This window comes from Hypanus sabinus, chromosome 6 (genome assembly GCF_030144855.1).
Source record: "Hypanus sabinus isolate sHypSab1 chromosome 6, sHypSab1.hap1, whole genome shotgun sequence".
NCBI lineage: Eukaryota > Metazoa > Chordata > Chondrichthyes > Myliobatiformes > Dasyatidae > Hypanus > Hypanus sabinus.
In genome coordinates, this window is record NC_082711.1 from 11,605,939 (window position 1) to 11,619,185 (window position 13,247).

At 45.9% G+C, this 13,247-nt stretch overlaps 1 protein-coding gene across 3 annotated transcripts in view; it reads left to right on the forward strand.

Annotated features, from left to right (window-relative positions):
• vill (villin-like) overlaps window positions 1-13,247 on the forward strand; it is a 117,937-nt gene that overhangs the window by 18,985 nt on the left and 85,705 nt on the right. The window contains exon 1 of one of the 3 annotated variants that reach the window (XM_059971710.1): window positions 6,747-6,766. The exons of the other annotated variants lie outside the window; for them this stretch is intronic. The gene's annotated coding sequence lies outside the window, so the exon portion shown is untranslated. Of the gene's footprint in view, window positions 1-6,746; window positions 6,767-13,247 lie in introns of those variants that run through there. 3 annotated transcript variants of the gene reach the window in all.

The window sequence follows — 13,247 nt, forward strand, 5'->3', positions numbered from 1 at the left end:
ACAGCGTAAAAAGAAGCGGTCCCTGCCACACGGTACTCGTCATGGGCAGCCAATCAGAAAAGCCCTCTTTGTTCCCGCTCACTCCCTCCTGCCAGTCGGCCGATCTTTATCAGTGCTAGTATCTTTCCTGTCATACCATGGGCTATTATCTTGTTTAGCAGCCTCGTGTGGGGCACCTTGTCAAGACTTTCTGAAAATCCAAGCAGCCCATATGCACTGACCCTCCCTTGTCCATCCTGCCTGTTATTTCCTCAAAAAATCCCAACAGACTTGTTAGGGAGAATATCCCCTTAAGGAAACCATGCTGACTTTGGCCCATTTTATCATGTGCCTCCAAGTACCCTCAAATGACAACCTTAACAATCGACTTCAACATCTTCCCAAAACTGGCCTATGATTTCCTTTCTTCTGCCTCTCTCCCTTCATGAAGAGGGGAGTGACATCTGCAGTGTGTCAGTCTTCCAGAACCATTCCAGAATCTAGTGACTTTTGAAAGATCATTATTAATGCTCCTCAATCTCTTCAGCCACCTCTTTCAGAACCCTGGAGTGTACACCATCTAGCCCAGGTGACTTATCCAGCTCTGCCGGGACCTTCTCCTTAGTAACAGCAAAGCACTCACTTCTCCTTCCTGACACTCTTGCATGTCTGGCATTCAAATAGAGGATCTTCCACAGTGTGAACTAACACAAATACTTATGTTCATCCTCCAAATCTTTGCCCCCCGTTACTACCTCTGCACTCTCTTCTTTCAGCAGTCTATTATCCACTCTCATCTCTATGTACATTTGAAAAAAACTTTTTTGTAACCTCTTTGATATTATTGGTTAGCTTACTTTCTGATTTCACCTTTTCCTCCCTTATGACTTTTTCAGTTACCTACTGTTGGTTTTTAAAAGCTCCCTAATCCTCTACTTTCCCACTGTTTTTTGCTGTATTCTATGCCCTCTCTTTTGCTTTTATGCTGTCTTTGACTTCCCTTGTCAGCCACATTTGCATCATCCTCCCTTTAGAATATTCTTTATCTTTGGGACGTATCTATCCTGCGCCTTCCGAATTTTCCCCCAGCTACTGCTGTTTTGCTGTCATCCTTGCCAGTGTCTCCCTCCAGTCAACTTTAGCCAGTTCCTCTCTCATGCCTCCATGATTCCATAAGACCATAAAATATAGGAGCAGAATGAGGCCATTTGGCCCATTGGATCTGCACCACCGTTTCATCACGGCTGATCCAACTTTCCTCTCAGCCTCAATCTCCTGCCTTCTCCCTGTATCCCTTCACACCCTGACCAATCAAGAATCTATTAACCTCTGCCTTAAGTATACATAAATACAGCTCTTTACCTGTAGCGAAGAATTCCACAGATTCACCACTCTCTGGCTAAGGAAATTCCTCCTCATTTCCATTCTAGACTTAAATCTCTGGTCTAGACTTTCCCACCACAGGAAATATCCCCTCCGCAGCCAGAGAGGTATCAAAGCCTTTCAGCTTTCGATAGGTTTCAATGAAGACACCCCTCATTCTTCTGAATTCCAGTGTATTCAGGCCCAGAGCCATCAAACGCTCTTCATATGATGAGCCTTTCAACCCTGGAATCATTTTTGTGACCCTCCTTTGAACTCCCTCCAGTTTCAGCACCTCCTTTCTAAGATGAGGGGCCCAAACCTGCTCACAATACTCCAAGTGAGGCCTCTCCAGTGCTTTATAAAGTCTCAACATTACATCTTTGCGTTTGTATTTTAAATGTTAATGTTGCATTTACCTTCCTCACCACAGGAACAACCTGAAAATTAGGGAATCCTGCACATGGACTCCCAAGTCCCTTTGGACCTCAGTTTTTTGTATTTTTTCTCCATTTAGAAAATAGTCAACCCTTTCATTTCTTCTACCAAAATGCATGACCGTACACTTCCCGACATTGAATTCCATCTGCCATTTCTTTGCCCATTTTCCTTAATCTGTCTAAGTCTATCTGTAGCCTCTCTATTTCCTCAAAACTACCTGCCCCTCCACCTATCTTCATATCATTTGTAAACTTAGTAACAAAGTCATTGATTCCATCATCCAAATTATTGACATATAAAGTAAAAGAATCGGTCCCAACACAGGCCCCTGTGGAACACCACTACTCACTGGCAACCAGTCATAAAAGGCTCCCTTTATTCTCACTCCTTGCCTCCTGCCAATCAGTCACTGTTTTATCCCTGCTACAGTCTTTCCTATAATATCATAGGCTCGTAACTTGTTAAGCAGCCTCAAGTGTGGCACCTTGTCAAAGCCTTCAGAAAATCCAAGTACTCAACCGCAATCAATCCTCCTCTGTCTATCCTGCTTGTTATTTCTTCAAAGAATTCCAACAGATTTGTCAGGCAAGACTTTCCCTTGAGGGAACCATGCTGACTACGGCCTATTTTAACATGTGCCTCCAAGTAAACTGAGACCTCATTCTTAATAATTGATTCCAATATCTTCCCAACCACCTTCGTTCAGCCACGTCTCAGCGTAGCCCACATCAAACCTGCCAATCTCTAGCTGCGCTACAAGATTATCTACCTTATTCCATATGTTGCCTGCATTGAAGTATAATACCTTCAGTCCTGTATTCATCACTCTTCCCACTTGTGTTTCCGGTTACACTTTAACTCATCCCACTGTCAGTGATTTTGCCCTATCACCTGCCTGTCCTTTCTCACAGTCTCGCTACACACTGCATCTGCTTCTATGCCAGCTTCCTCAGCCCTATTACTCTGGTTCCCGTCTCCCTGCCTAGTCATTTAAAATCCTCCCCAACAGCTCTAGCAATCCTGCCTACAAATATATTGATCCCCTTCGGGTTCAGGTGTAACCTTCCTCTCTCGTACGGGTCATACCTTCCCCAGAGGGATCCCAATGATCCATCAATCTGGAACCCTGCTCCCTGCACCAGTTCCTCAGCCACACACAAACCTGGCACATCATCCTATTCGTACCCTCAATGGCACGTGGCACGGTCAGCAATTACTATCCTGGGTGTTCAGCTTTCTGCCTAACTCCCGACATTCACTCTTCAGGATCTCTTCCCTTTTCCTGCCCATGTCGTTGGTACCGATGTGTATCACATCTTCTAGCTATTCATCCCTCCCTGTAGAATGCTGTGGACCTGATCCAAGACCAAGAGTCATAGAAACATAGAATCCAGGCCCTTCAGCCCTCAATGTTGTGCCGACCATGATTTCTGTACCGCATGGCTCTCTATTTTTCTAAACTCCATGTACCTATCTAAGAGTCACTTAAAAGTATCTGCCTCTACCACCATTGTTGGTGGTATATTCCACCACTCTCTGTGTGGAAAACTTACCCCTGACATCTCCTCTGTACCTATTTCCAAGCACCTTAAACCTGTGTCCTCTTGTGTTAGCCATTTCAGCCCTGGGGAAAAGCCTCTGACTATCCACATGATCAACGCCTCTCATTATCTTGTACACCTCTATCAGGTCACCTCATCCTCCATCACTCTGAGGAGAAAAGGCCGAGTTCACTCCACCTATTCTCATAAGGCATGCTCCCCAATCCAGGGAACGTCCTTGTAAATCTCCTCGGCACCCTTTCTATAGTTTCCACATCCTTCCTGTGGTGAGGTGACCAGAACTGAGCACAGTACTCCAAGTGGGATCTGACCAGGGTCCTATATAGCTGCAACATTACCTCTTGGCTCTTGAACTCAATCCCACTGTTGATGAAGGCCGTCACACTGTACGTGTTCTTAACAACACTGTTAACCTGCACAGCAGTTTTGAGTGTCCTATGGACATGTACCCCAAGATCTCGCTGATCCTCCACACTGCCAAGAGTCCTACCATTAATACTATATTCTGCCATCATATTTGACCTACCAAAATGAACCACTTCACACTTATCTGGGTTAAACTCCATCTGCCATTTCTCAGCCCAGTTCTACATCCTATCAATGCCTCACTGTAACCTCTGACAACCCTGCAAATTATCCACAACACCCCCAACCTTTGTGTCATCTGCAAACTTACTAACCCATCCCTCCACTTCCTCATCCAGGTCATTTATAAAAATCATAAAGAGCAGGGGCCCCAGAACAGATTCCTGAGGCACTCCACTGCTGACTGACCTCCATGCAGAATATGACCCGTCTACAACCACTCTTTGCCTTCTGTGGCAAGCCAGTTCTGGATCCACAAAACAAGGTCTTCTTGGATCCCATGCCTCCTTACTTTCTGAATGAGCCTTGCACGGGGAACCTCATCAAATGCCTTACTGAAATCCATATACACCACACCCACAGATCTACCTTCATCAATGTGTTTCGTTACATCCTCAAAGAACTCAATCAGGTTCGTAAGGCACGACCTGCCTTTGACAAAGACATGCTGACTACCCTTAATCAGATCATGTCTTTCCAAATGCTCTTAAATTCTGCCTCTCAGGATCTTCTCCAATGACTTGCCCACCACTGAAGTCAAACTCACCGGTCCATAATTTCCTGGGTTATCTCAACTCCTTTCTTGAACAAGGGAACAATGTTTGCAACTTTCCAATCCTCTGGTGCTTCTCCCATTCCTAGTGATGACGCAAAAAGCATTGTCAGAGGCTCAGCAATCTCCTCCCTCACTTCCCACTGTAGCCTGGGGTATATCTCATTTGGTCCTGACAATTTATCCAACTTAATACCTTTCAACAGCTCCAGCACATCCTCTTTCCTAATGTCTATACACTCAAGCTTTTCAGTCTGCTGTACGTCATCCCCACTATTGCCAAGGTCCTTTTCACTGGTGAATACTGAAGCAAAGTATTCATTAAGTACCTCTGCTACCTCCTCCAGTACACGTTTCCACTGTTGCTCCTGATTGGCCCTATTCTCACACAACTCAAACTCTTGCTCTTCACATACTTGTAGAATGCCCTGGGGTTTTCCTTAATCCAGCTCACTAAGGCCTTCTCTTATTTTATTTTCCTAAGTTCCTGCCTAATAGCATCATAATGTTTTTGCAAATTGTCTGTTCCTATCTCTCTGCAGTGCTATGGTAAAGGAGAGAGAGTTGTGATCACTACCTCCAAAATGCTCTCCCACCGAGAGATCTGACACCTGACCAGGTTCACTTTCCAATACCAGATCAAGTACAGCCTCTCCTCTACCTGACTTATCTACATATTGAATCAGGAAATCTTCCTGAACACACCAAACAAACTCCACCCCATGTAAACCCCTTGCTCTAGGGAGTTGCCAGTCAATATTAGGGAAGTTAAAATCACCCATCGCAACCACCCTATTATTCGTGGACTGTTCCAGAATCTGCCTCCCTATCTGCTCCTCGATGTCTCTGTTACTATTGGGGGGGGGGGGTCTATTAAAATACCCAGGAGAGTTATTGCTCCCTTCAGAGTCAGAGTTATTGTTTCTGACTTCCATCCAGAACGACTGAGTTGACAATCCCTCCACGACTTCCTCCTTTTCTACAGCCGTGACACTCCCTGACTACCAATGCTACTCCTCTACCTCTTTTGCCTCCCTCCCTCTCTGTTCTTTTTGAAACATCTAAAGGCCGACACACTCAGCAGCCATTCCTGCCCCTGAGACATCCAAGTCTCTGCAATGGCCACAAAGTCGTAGTTCCACATATTGATCCACGGTCTCAGCTCATCTGCCTTGTTTATGAACTCCTTACATTAAAATGGACACATCTCAAACCGTCAGGCTGAGTTCATCTTTGCTCTATCATCTGCCTGTCCTTCCTCACAAACTCCCTACAAGCTGTCTTTACTTGTGAGCCAACTGCCCCATCCTCTGCCTCTTCACTTCAGTTTAAACCCTCCCCATAGCATTAACAACCCTCCCTCCCAGGATATTGGTTCCTCTCCAGTTCAGGTGCAACCCGTCCCACTTGTACAGGTCACCCCTTCCCCAGAAAAGTTTCCAATGATCCTAGAACTTGAAACCCTGCCCCCCCCCACCGCACCATCTCCTCAGCCACTCATTCACCGGCGCTATCTTCCTGTTCTGACCTTCCCCTGCTCGTGGCGCTGGGAGTGATCCGGAGGTGACCACCTTGGAGGTCCTGCTCCTCGGCCTCCTTCCCAACTCCCTGAACTTACCATGCAGGACCTCTACCCCCCTCCTGCCTATGTCCCTGGTACCAACCTGTACCACCACCTCCAGCTGCTCACCCACCCCTTCCAGAATATTCTGCAACCACTCAGAGACGTTCTGAACCCTAACACCAGGGAGGCAACACACTATCCTGGAGTCTCTTTAGCTGCTGCAGAATCTCCTATCTGTCCCCATCACTGTCGAGTCCCCTATGACAATTGCTCCACCTGACTTCACACTTCCTTCTTCGGCTCAGAGCCGACCGCAGTGCTACTGGCCTGGCTGCTGCTGCCCTGCCCAGATAGGTCACCCCCCCTCATCAGTATCCGAAGGGGTATGCATGCTGCTGAGGGGAATGGCCACCCTGCACTGACTTCCTTCTCCTTTACCTCTCTCAGTGTTCACCCATCTACTCCCCAAATTCTGCCCTCTGGGTGTAACCAGCTGTTCAAAAGTCGCTTCTATCAATTGCTCTGCCTCCCGGATGATCTGGGATGCAAGAAATAAGGAAGAACATCATTAAAACAAAAATTTGTTTGTAGTGCAAAGTGGTCAGAGCGTTACTATACTGAGGAAGCGTTAGGGTTTGCCGATCGGTTGAAGGGAAGTAGCTGTTTGTGAACCTGGTGGTGCGGGATTTCAGGCTGCGAGAAGATGGTGTGGCTGCGACGGTAAGGTTCTTTAATGATGGCCATTCCTATAGGTACTCCCGACGCTGGGGAAGGATGTGTCTGTAATGTATTAGGCTGAGTTCACTGCTCTCTACAGCTTTAAATGTTACTGCACACTCGAATTGCTGTACCCAGGGTAGAAGAGTCCATAACTACAGGGATTACAGTACCGTCTGAGGCACGTATACCGTACATAGCTGGGGTGCAGTGGACTTTTACACAGTACTGTAGTAATCTTAATTTTTGCACTGTGCTGCTGCCACAAAAAAAAAACAAAATTCATGACCTGTGTGAGTGATGATAAACCTGATTCTGATATGGGTCTCTGTGGTGGACTGAGAGTGGGAAGGGGGCAGGGAGAGGGGGATCATGGTTGGAAAAGGGGAAGGGAGAGGGGAGGGAGTGGAGAGCACCAGAGAGATATTCTGTAATTGTTTGGAATCAAATGGCCTTGCCTGGTGTCTCTGCATCCACGCCACACCCTGTCTCTCTCCCACACCCCTCCCCCAGTGCCCCACCCAAGCCACTTCCAACATCGTTTGCTCCCAGTAAATTTACAAACTTGCTGTCCACTCCACACTGACAAAAGCAGCACTGTGCATCAGTCTTAGGCACCCTAGCGATGTATATGTGCCTAAGATTTTGCACAGTACTGTAGGTTCCCCTACACCGGGGGTCGGCAACCTGCGGCTCCCGAGCCATTTGTGGCTCTTTCACCTCTGTGCTGCGGCTCCCTGTGGCTTTGGGAAATAATTGGTCAGTATTTAATTAAAATGTATTTTATGTTAGTTTGTTAGCTTTTGAAATGTAATTCTAAATTTGAAGATTATGGTGATCTTGTACAATCTAAGTGTGGCGACACATTTCCTGGCACATCCGAAACGGCTCACAATTAGCCAGCATTCCGGCTAAGGGAGATAGCCTACGGTGGTTTGTGAGTACGCGTCTTTTGCAGCATCTGCGTCCATGGGGGCTGGGTTGAGGGAGGCTTAAAAGCAAGGCTGTTTAGTTCGAATAAAGTTATTCGACTGCAGTTTACTGACTGCGTGAGCACACCGCTACAACGTGTTTTTATCGCTATTAATATACGTCACCACTGCCAATACCTGACACCCGCCAGTGCGCGATTTCTTTAATTTTTCGATCCAAGGTAAGCCAACTATGGAGAATTCTAAAAAAAGAAAAGTGACTGAAGAAAACAGAACGTTTAATGATACGTGGACAGATTCATTTGCTTTCACTGTTGACGAGACTGGTTTACCGGTATGCTTAATATGCAATGAGAAACTAGCAAACAACAAAAAGTCAAATGTCGCAAGGCATTTCCAGAGTAAACACGCAGCCTTTGCTCAAAAATATCCGGATGGAGATGAGAGAAAAAAAGCCGTTTCGGAACTGATGCGGAAGGTTGATCTGAGCAAAAATCATTTCCAGAAATGGATGAAGTCAGGAAAATCAACGACATACGCCAGTTATATTGCCGCTCAGGAAATAGTCAGGCACGGGAAGCAGTTTACAGATGGTGAATATATAAAAGAATCTTTCATTAAGATTTCAGAACATCTATTCACGGACTTTAAAAACAAGAGTGAAATTGTGCAGAAAATCAGGGATATGCCCCTCTCTGCAAAGACTGTCAAAGACAGAACCATAAAAATGGCAGAAGACATCACAAGACAGAACCATAAAAATGGCAGAAGACATCACAAGACAGCAAATTAAAGACATCAATTCAGCTGTGGCCTACTCGATTGCCTGTGACGAGTCTAAAGACAAAGGTGATATTGAACAAATAGCGTTGTTCTGCCGGTATGTAAACTCTGCCGGGCCACAGGAAGAACTGATTGAGTTGATACCTCTAAAAGACCAAACACGGGGGGAGGACATCTGTGAGGCTGTCTTGAATTGTTTAAGAGCCAAAGGAATAAAGACCACCCATCTGGTGTCAGTAGCTACTGATGGGGCACCGAATATGACGGGAACGCACAAGGGATTTGTGGCTTTACTGCAGAAGTCGCTGGACAGAAAGCTGCTGACTTTTCACTGCATCTTGCACCAAGAGGCACTGTGCGCTCAAACATTTCCTCCGGAATGCACAGAAGTAATGGATGTTGTCATTCAGATTGTCAATAAAATAATGGCAAAAAGTTTAAATCACCGTCAATTCCGTTTGTTACTGGACGAGCTGGAAAGCGCATATTCTGATCTCCTGCTGCACAACAAAGTCCGGTGGCTGTCCAAAGGGGAGGTGCTGAAACGCTTTGTCGCGTGTCTGGAAGAAGTGAAAACTTTCCTGGGCAGCAAAGGACTCACCTTTCCTGAGCTGGAACAGCCAGAGTGGCTGGAAAAGCTACACTTCATGGTAGACATGACAGCGCACCTGAACACGCTGAACACAGCTCTTCAGGGGAAAGGACGTACAGCCCTACACATGTTGGAGGATGTTTTGGCATTCGAGCGCAAGTTGACAGTGCTTGCCAGAGATTTACAGAAAGGCACTTTGTCTCACTTCCCCAATTTGAGAGAGTTCAAACAAGGTCACGACATGATAATTTCGGAGTATTTACATTCTGCAATCATCGCAATGCAAACATCGTTTGGGAAATGCTTCTGTGAGTTCAGAGAGGAAAAAAACACATTATCCTTCCCGGTCACTCCCTTAAGCATCGATCCTTCCCTACTGAATACGACTGCATTGGCAGGTGTGAGTCAACCTGATCTTGAGATGGAACTGGCCGACATAGCCGACAAAGACATATGGGTGTCCAAGTTTAGACGCTTGACAGCAGACCTTGAAGATGTTGCCCGTCAGAAGGCCGTTCTTGCTCAGAATCACAAATGGAGTGATATTGAAAACCTTCCAAAACCGGACAAACTTGTGTTCGAAACATGGAATGCTATGCCCGACATTTATGTAAACATGAAAAAGTATGCGCTTGGAGTCCTGTCGATCTTTGGATCCACATATGTATGTGAGCAGGTGTTCTCCAACATGAACTTTATTAAAAACAAACATCGCGCATGCCTCACAGATGACAGCTTGCGATCCTGTGTAAAGATGAAGGTGACGTCATACAGCCCTGATGTGCAGACGCTGTGCGCTGAGGTCCAGGACCAGAAATCCCATTAACCAAGTATGATAAATATTTTAATTGCCTATTATTTTACTTATATTCATATTTTTTCATTGTTCAGTGAAATAGTCCTTTTATTTTTCAGGATGACAGCTGGCTGACGTTATTTTTGGTTTGCTGCTGGCGGAAAATTTAAGTTCGGCGTTTTTCATAAATACAAGAAGGACTCAAATAGACATTGAGTATTTTACTTAAAAGTAACTTTCAACCCAACGTCTTTTTTTCGGAGTTCAAAATGTTTTTGTTGCATGCAGAAATGTAATTTCGTTTTCTCTGCAGGAGTTCATCAATTTCATAAATGCAACACATTATAGTTTGTTTATACATAGCATAAAGGCAAAAAAACGTTGTATGCAGTGTTATTTCATTTTAAATGTCAAACGGGTTTTGCGGCTCCCAGTGTTTTCTTTTCTGTGGGAAACGGGTCCAAGTGGCTCTTTCAGTGGTAAAGGTTGCTGACCCCTGCCCTACACCATAGAAAGCATTCTGTCCGGATGCACGCCGGCTCGCTCGCTACTGTACCCACAACCACAAGAAACCAGAGAGTTGTGCAGAGTTCAGCACATCACGGAAACCAGCCTTCCCTCCGTGGTCTCTGTCTGTACCTCTCGCTGCCTCGGTAAATCACAGACCCCACCCACCCGGACACTCTGTCCTCTCCCCCAGGCAGGAGGTACAGAAGCCTGAAAGCACGTTCCACCAGGTTCAAGGACAGCTTCTACCCTGCCATTACAAGAGAATTGAACGGTTCCCTGGTACAATATGTTGGACACTTGACCTCACAGTCTACAGTGTGATGGCCACCTGTAACTGTTACACTCTAACCTGCATTCTGTAATTAGGTGCTCAGTTTAGCGCGACCCTATTGCAGCTCGGAGGGCAAAGTTTGGAGTTCAATCCCAGCGTCCTCTGTAAGGAAGTGCTCCCCGTGACTGGGTGATCCGGTTTCTTCCCACCGTCTGAAGACGTACTGGTCTGTAGGTTAATTGGTCATTGTGAATTGTCCCGTGATTAGGCCGGGGTTAAGTAGTTGGGCTGCTGGGCAGTGTGACTCATTGGGCCCGAAAGGCCCATCCTGTGCTGTGTCTCTAAATAATCAAGATGTACAATTATAATGAAACGATCCGAGACGAAACGATCGGCACAGACAGTATTCCGGATGAAATGATCAGTACGGACAGTATTTCCGGATGAAACAATTGGCACGGACAGTATTTCCGGATGAAACGATCAGCATGGACAGTATTCTGGATGAAACAATTGGCACGGACAGTATTCCGGATGAAACGATCAGTACGGACAGTATTCCGGATGAAACGATCAGTACGGACAGTATTCCAGATGAAACAATTGGCATGGACAGTATTCCGGATGAAACGATCAGTACGGACAGTATTCCAGATGAAACAATTGGCATGGACAGTATTCCGGATGAAACAATTGGCACGAACAGTATTCCTGATGAAACGATCAGTACAGACAGTATTCCAGATGAAACAATTGGCATGGGCAGTATTCCAGATGAAACAATTGGCATGGACAATACTTGGGATGAAACCATCAGTACGGACCGTATCCAAGATGAAATGATCAGCATGGACAGTATTCAGGATGAAACAATTGGCACGGACAGTATTCCGGATGAAACAATTGACATGGACAGTATTCCGGATGAACTGATCATCATGGACTGTATCCAGGACGAAACAATCTGCACGGACAGTATTTGGCATCAACGATCGGTGCAGACTGTACCTGGGATGAAACGATCGGTACGGACAGTATTCAGACAAGTTTTGCAGTGTATTTCCTCTGGCCGTCCCTTCCCTTGGCTCCAGCACCCAGTCTAAATGGGGATCTTCCCTTTCAGACCGATGCTGTCAAGTGAAATCAGCCATTTACCAGGACTCTGTAGCCAGTGCAGGGCGTAGCAGGTCTGGACAGCCAGCTGTGTGGCTGAGTGTGACTGTGAGGGTGTGGGTCTGAGTGGGAATGAGTATGTCTCTGGGAGTCTGAGAGTGTCTGTTTGTGAGTGAGTGTGTCTGTGAGTATTTAGTATGATTATTCGTGTATATGAATGCGTGTAAGACCATAAGACACAGGAGCAGAATTAGGCCATCTGGCCCATTGAATCTGCTCCACCATTCAATCATTTTCTATCTCCTCCTCAACCCCAGTTCCCGGCCTTCTCCCCGTGACCTTTGATGCCGTGTCCAACCAATCTCTGCCTTAAATACACCCAGTGACCTGGCCTCCACAGCTGCCTGTGGCAACAAATTCCACAAATTCACCACCCTTTGGCTAAAGAAATTCCTCCGCATCTCTGTTTTGAAAGGGCACCCCTCTATCCTGAGGCTGTGTCCTCTTGTCCTAGACTCCCCCACCATGGGAAATATTCTTTTCACATCTACTCTGTCTAGGCTTTTCAGTGTTCCAAAGGTTTCAATGAGATCCCCCCACCCCCATCCTTCTGAATTCCAGTGAGTACAGACCCAAAGCCATTAAACGTTTCTCATATGATAACCCTTTCAATCCTGGAATCATCCTTGTGAACCTCCTCTGGACCCTCTCCAATGCCAGCACATCTTTTCTAAGATGAGGGGCCCAAAACTGTTCACAATACTCAAGGTGAGGCCTCGCCAGTGTCTTATAAAGCCTCAGCATCACATCCTTGCTCTTGTATTCTAGACCTCTTGAAATGAATATTAACATGATATTTGCCTTGCTCACCACTGACTCGACCTGCAAGTTAACCTTCAGGGTGTTCTGCACAAGGACTCCCAAGTCCCTTTCCATCTCAAATTTTTGGATTTTCTCCCCGTTTAGAAAGTAGTCTGTACATTTATTTCTACTACCAAAGAGATGACCATGCATTTTCCAACATTGTATTTCATTTGCCAATTTCTTGCCCATTTTCCTAAACTGTCTAAGTCCTTCTGCATCCTACCTGTTTTCTCAACACTACCTGCCCCTCCACCAATCTTCGTATCATCTGCAAACCTGGCAACAAACATAATCTAAATCATTGATATACAGCACAAAAAGAAGTGGTACGACACTGACCCCTGCAGAACACCACTGTTCACCAGCAGCCAATCAGAAAAGGATCCTTCTTTCACACTCGCTGCCTCCCACCAATCAGCCAGCGCTTTAACCACGTTAGTAACTTTCCTGTAATTCCATGGGCTCTTAACATGGTAAGCAGCCTCATGTGTGGCACCTTGTCAAAGGCCTTCTGAAAGTCCAAATATACAACATCTGCTGCAATCCCTTTATCTATCCTACTTGTAATCTCCTCAAAGAATTCCAACAGGTTCGTCAGGCCGGATTTTCTGACCTCAGTGGTT